We start from the raw sequence: 6,770 nt of genomic DNA, 5'->3' as shown, positions 1-6,770 counted from the left end.
TTCACCTCCTCCACATCCTGGCCCGGTTGTTGTTGCTGCTTGCTGACCCCCATCTCCATTCTCTGTTGCCATTTTTTATGGAAAAAAGGGCAATAAGTCTCCACACCAAGATAGATCCGCCTGCTCAGAATAAAGTTCAATAAAAGAGGAGTGGCTGTGTGCTTCCTATTCATTTTGCTGAAAAGTATATTATCCAATGATATTCCTTACTTTCACAGTAATGTGAAATTCGCAGTAACCAACATATTTGCCACGGTTACTGCGAGAAAGCAGAAATTCAAAAGACAAGTTTAAAGTAGTTTTCTTTAAAAATTAAAACAAACGTAGAACTTTCAATACTATAATAGTGAACAGATATACTGAAACTTGTTCACAATCTCTCTATATAAATGTTTCAGATTTGTTGAAAACAGGTGGTATCCGCGATAACGGATGTCATTGCAACTTCCACTGTCTTCGTGAAAACTGGAACTAAATAAAAATTATTTTGTTAAAAAATCACTTTAGGCAGACACTTTTAAAGAAGAGCAGTAAACAACTACTGTCAAATATCAATTATAATAGGTGTATATATGTCTTTTAGAGTTTCTATAAAACACGTGGTATCCATGATTCATCATCGTATCTATGATTCATCATCGTGGCTTCCGCTGTTACCGCGAACATGGGAAACACAAAGTAAAAGTGTTTTTGTTAACAAATTATTATAGACTGACAACTTTAAACAGCAGATCAGTAAACAACTTGTGTCAAACATCAATTAAGATATCAGTAGATATGTGTTTTAGAGTTTCTGAAAAACATTGGATGTCTGTGACTACTGATGTCATCGCGATGCCCGGCGTCACTGTGAAAACGGAAAATAGTCTTTGAAGATGAGTTTTGTGGAAACTCACTACAAAAATATGAGTTTGAAAAGTGCACTAATAAAGCTCTACTGTTAAATGTATTGTAGAATGTGTCTTTTATATGTTTTACACTTTGTACAAACTGCGCGCTCTTCGCGACTACCAACATCAGGCTTACTTTAAAAAAATGGATGTTACAATTAAGAAATTGAATAGATGAAATGGAACTGAAAAACTAACCTATGTATATTTACCACTGCAGTATGCTGTGCGGTGGCTATAAACATTAAATTAACTAAAAATACAGAAGCGCTATTCTACATATAACAAAATAAAAAAGTTTCCCTTTAAATGTAAAAAAATAAAAGCACGTGATAACTAATGAACTAATCGTCCTTCGTGGTATATAAACCAATGGTAACTCATAAGACTAATTCTTTGCTTAAAACATCAGATGCCGCCGGGAACCCTCATATCCGGTCCGTTTGAAAACGCCAGCACGCAGGTAATACTATAACCATGCTAAAAATGCAGAGTGCTTTCACTCAGCTCCTAATGAATATGTAGCAGGCGATATAATATAAAACCTTTTGCCGTTTTAATTAACAGAACGACGAACTACTGACGGCTATCTCTATCCACGCTTCACGGCGCGATACAGTCTGTGGCAAGATTGGATGCTACTTTGTTACTCTCACAGTTTTGTTCGGCTCAATAACTAATTACAGGTACAAATAGAGCAATTTAATTACTGCTATTTATAAAACTTGTAGTTTTGATGTGGAGCGGCTTAATATGCAATAAACTAAACACTGTTTAATCTTTTTTCATTTTGATTAATAGAATACTGAACTTGTGACAGTTACGTTTATCTGTGCTACACGGCGTCAGAACGTTTAGACACAGACAGTGGCTGTCACGTTTAAATTTGATAGGTTTAATTAGCAACTACAGGTAAATACAGAGCCATCTAATTATCGCTATTGTGAAGCTTTCAAAATAAATACAGTGGGGAATAACACAATTCGTATTCTCTAATTAACAGTAAGCAGCACTAGACGACTTAAGCTTTCCCTGATATTTAGTCTAATGATTGCCAAACGCTTATGTTTATCTGCATTTAGTATGTCTAAAATAAACTGACCCGTATGTTCAACTTTTTCACTTTGATTAATAGAACACTGAACCTTGACGGTTACGTTTATCTGCGCTACACGGCGTCAGAACGTTTAGACACAGACATTGGCTGTCACGTTTAAATCTGATCGGCTTAATTAGCAACCACAGGTAAATACAAAGCCATCTAATTATCGCTATTGTGCAGCTTTTAAAATAAATATAGTGGGGAATAAAACACAACTCGTATTCCCTAACTAACATTTAGTAGCACTAGACGATTTATGCTTTCCCTTATAATTAGTCTAATGATTGCCAAACGTTTGTTTATCTGCATTCATCATGTCTAAAATAAACTGACCCGTATGTTCAACTATAAAATACATTCCCGCTTTGTATTCTGACATGATACTGCTGAGCTTACGGAAAACTGTTCCATTCATAGCAAGTAGCATTCCCCTAAGTAAATAATGAAAAATAGACAAGTAAAATAGGAAGCATGTGTCGCATTTTGTCTTTTAAGCAATAATGTGGTTGGCCCCTTAACTTTCCAGATAACATTGATTAACAACAAACATAAATGCGAAGTATAAGGATAAGAGGTCATCAATGGCTAACTCAAATAGACTTTTGCTACCTATAGAATCTGTCTTATTATAATGAAGAATGCTCAAGCATTTAAGGAACTGTTATGTATTCACAGAAAAACTCATTTTTTCGTTTTTAATACATAGATGTGCTTCGATCTATCCACTCTGTATATTTTCATCAACTTATAAAAACGGAAGATATAAACAAGAGTCATCAGTTTTCAGTGGGCGGCAGTTACCATAACGGTGAGCAACAAAGACCAAGATATAGTACATATAGGGGCCACCAATCGTGTTTCTTATAAAAGGCTATAACGGAAATGTCAATGCCCATTATAAATTCCTCTGATATAGTCTGTTAACATGAATAGTAACATATTATAAATAAAATGATAGATGCAAGTCTTCACTAGCAATATAGGCATGTAGCATTACATTGCTTATAAACAACCTAACTGATACCTTTTTCTCCTTTCTGTCTCAAATTATCTTTGTCTCTTTCCCTATTAGCTACCACTAGGACATGTAAGGTTAGGATTACACTTTGGATGATGGAAAACACTGTATCCAAAGAAAGTAGCAACTAAACTTATGCATGTTTAATGTAAAGTTGATGAGATATATATAAAAGAAGAGATGTATTACACTGTGAGATAAATAGAGAATCAGTAAAATGAATAACATGCCTATCAAATATTCATGCACTGTTGCTGTTTATGAAATATGTTTATACCTGAGTTGTCAAAAGCTATTGTTTCTGTTTATTTTAGGCGGTAACATCATTAGCAATAACCACAGACTAGCACATGTAATTATGAAATATGACCTGTTTTTACACTGTAATACAAAATTGTAAAAATCTTTTTAAATCATTTTTTTCGCAGCATTATGATGGTACAGTCCTGAGGAAGAAACACCCTAGTGTCGAAACGCGTAGACAGGAAACCATCCAACAGCTTTTATATGTAACTGTTGTATATAGGAAATTATGCATATGCTATAATGCTGAAATATTTTATCATGTGTCTATAACATTTATATCGATTTTATCCAATATTATGTTGTGTATGAGGAATTAAAATGTATTCCATGTGTAAAAATAGGTTTTGACTATTATTATTTTTTCATATGTGGCAGATGCCACTTTTCATGTGCTAGCAAGTATTGATATCTTGCCTGGGTATTTTTGTATACATATATTAATTGCCCTGACCCAGGAATTTGATCCTTATCAGGGGGTCCTTGTTGTCTTACATATTTCTAACCCATGTTATCTACACAACAAAAAATTTAAATACAACAAAAGAAAGGAGGATCACACCTTCAATAACACACCCTGGGTGACTTAGCATTAAGATAATGTCAACTGCCCAAAAGTATCCTGAGAAGCTGTTACAACCATCAGCATAAAAGAAAACACAGGAGAATGAAACCATGCCAACAGCAAAAACTTACGACCACACTTCACCCAGTAGGTCAAAATGAAGCACATCTCAACCCATGTAAATTTCAAACAGAGGTATCCAGTTGGAAAGCTTGACCGCAAGGTATAGTATACAGAACCGAAATCTGAACGTAAATCAGATGAGGGTATATATATATATATATATATATATCATGCAAGCTGTATCTTCACCACTCCGTGTCATAGAGCCAGAAATGGAACGGACACCAGTTTATTTCGTGCTTTCCGCCATGATGCGTTTCAGCCCCTGGAGGCCTTGATTACCCGACGTACTGGTGTTTCCATTCATTTTTAAAGTGACCGTGCATAAGGAAAATGGAAAACAGACTCGCAGTTTGTTTTCTCCACAGCAGTATATGCATTTTCATTCAATGACATGTTTAGCTTGAATGTTAATTAATTTCTGTTTAAATACACAGACGTTCACCCTAACGCATATGCAATTATATATATATATATATATATATATATATATATATATATATATATATATATTTGAAAAACATAATGCATGATTATCTTGTCATTTCAAACATGGCAGGTATTCAAATTACAATAAGGCAGAGTAACCCATTACATGTCGAGAATCCCCTTTGTTGGCGTCCAAGATGGCGGAGTGAGGATGCTATGGAGCAGCAGCCTAGCTAGAGGCTCCTACCAACCTACCCTACTCGACGGTTACGTTGCACGCAAGAAGATGCCTTTTTTCCTTGCGCCTTGGAGTAAATAATATAAATTAAAAAAGCCAAAATAACTGACCTGAGCTACGGACTTGGGCTCGCTTGTCTCACGGCGGCTCACGACGGGTCCCGGCTGCTTCTGTCTCCCATCCTCGGCAGACCAGGGGGCGGCGAGTGCTGTGGCTGGTCCAGAGCTCTCTTCGGATTGTGAGGCATACGATCCCGTGGTTGGTTCGCGGGTCAATGCTCGGCTGGTCGGGGCTTCAGTCACGACGTGGGCGGCCGCCTCTGGTGCCTGTTTTGTTTGGTGTCGCTAGGAGAGAATGGCACCGAAGAACATTCCAAGAGCTACCCGCGCCAACAAAGCTGCAGCTGCGGAGTCTGCAGCGGCCTCTCCGACGCCCATGATGCCCGTGATGCCCGCGCTGATTGTCCCGGCCGCGGTTTCCTCCAACATCAATGCGGCTGCTACGGGCTAACCCATGGTTCTACCTGGAGCTTCTGAGTTATCGCCAGCTGGTAAGCAAGTATTATGCCCGCCAGTCCTCATCATTCCGGATGTTCCTGTTCCTAAAGGTGCTAATAAGAAATGGCTCTCAGGGTCTTCCACAGGCAATATTGGGAGCTGGGGAAACAATGTAAATGAAACTGATACTGACAGCAACAACGTTGCCGCTGCTTCTGCCGCCGGTGATATAGCTCTTCCATCTGTCCCTGTCAAACTTACTGGGCTCTCGGATGCTAACTTGACTTATGATGTCGTAACTGCTGTTAGTACTGCTACTATTAATCCGCCACGGGCTCTACTCGATCCATACGATTCTCAATCTTCATGCGGAAAGACCTATGCCTGTGGGACGGAGGGGAGCATGGACAATGGAGCGATCCCTGATGAGGTAACGGGGCTGGAGTTTGTAAATGCAGAGGATACTCTGGCTGGCATTTACTTGTCTGCCTCCCTCCTCCCCGTTGTGGGGGTTGAAGAGGGAGGTGGTGATGGCTCTAATGAGGAGTACGAGGTGGTTGATGACGAAGTTGAGGATGAAGAGTCTGCGAATTCCTCTACCTACCCCTCTTCAGATACAGCCAAGTTCCTGGTCGGCCGAAGGGAAAAGGTTAAATCAAAGGCAAAATCGAAGAATGAGAGGGAGAGCAATCACTACTGAGGGCCTACCAGCTATCATTACCGCTTCCACCCCAAAGAAGACTCTTCTTACCGAAAAGAGCCCCCTCAGGAAATGGATACAGGCAAAAGGACTTGTAAAAAATATGACCTTGCGGCTGTCTGGCACTAGTCCACCAGTCTCTGATTCTTTGAAAGTTTGCTCTGCGATATCGGCGGGCCCCTCTCCTAGGGATACGGACAGCGACAATACTCTCCTTATGTCCTCAAATATCACTCCGCCAGCTCCATTGTCTGAGTTACCACCAGCACCTACCGGCCTCAATTCAGCCCTCTCTAGTCTGTCAGTAGTTTCGAGAGAGCCAACCTCCCGCCACACCAATCCTACAATGACCTCTACTTCACCAGGTCCACCTTGCCTACCTGTATCTGCGATCTCCGATTCAATAATTACAACTCCAGCCCCAAGGCCAGTCACTTCTGGAGAGCAGGAGCCTACTATTTCTCCCCTTGATGTCATTCTGCAAACTTTAACCAACCACCGTTTGGAGGCAAAAGAACACTTTTTGCAGTTGCGGGAGGACAACAATAAACTGCAGAACTCATTACAAGAGATGACATCTAAACTAGGGGGGATTTCACAGGACATTGAGGAACAAAGGGTTGTAAATATAGAGGAGGGTTCTGCTCGTACTGAATCTTCTTTGAACCAACATGACGCCCAGATAACATCTTTACAGTTGAAGGTGGAAGACCTGGAAAATCGCCAACGGCGATCAATTCAGAGACTCTTTAGCATTCCGGAAGGAGCTGAAGGGTCAGACCCAAGGGCCTATCTTTTCAAGCTACTGCACAAGGCTTTCCCAGACCTATCTGACTGGGATTGGGATTCTCAGGTCCAGAGAGTCCATCGTCTCCCTTTAGTTCAGAGGAATAGGGAGAGTAAAT

The 6,770-nt window shown here is 39.9% G+C and overlaps 1 long non-coding RNA gene across 1 annotated transcript; it reads left to right on the top strand.

Moving 5' to 3' along the window:
- Positions 1–1,240: 1,240 nt before the first annotated feature.
- LOC144819967 (uncharacterized) lies at positions 1,241–3,654 on the top strand. Its single transcript, XR_013607645.1, has 5 exons — positions 1,241–1,353; positions 1,458–1,576; positions 2,026–2,135; positions 2,699–2,800; positions 3,439–3,654. It is a non-coding gene; the product is annotated as an uncharacterized LOC144819967 (long non-coding RNA).
- The last annotated feature ends 3,116 nt before the right edge of the window (positions 3,655–6,770 follow it).

Source organism: Lissotriton helveticus, chromosome 2_1, assembly GCF_964261635.1.
Source record: "Lissotriton helveticus chromosome 2_1, aLisHel1.1, whole genome shotgun sequence".
Taxonomy (NCBI): Eukaryota; Metazoa; Chordata; class Amphibia; order Caudata; family Salamandridae; genus Lissotriton; species Lissotriton helveticus.
The sequence above is the reverse complement of the archived record's forward strand: the minus strand, read 5'-3'. Positions and strand labels throughout refer to the sequence as shown.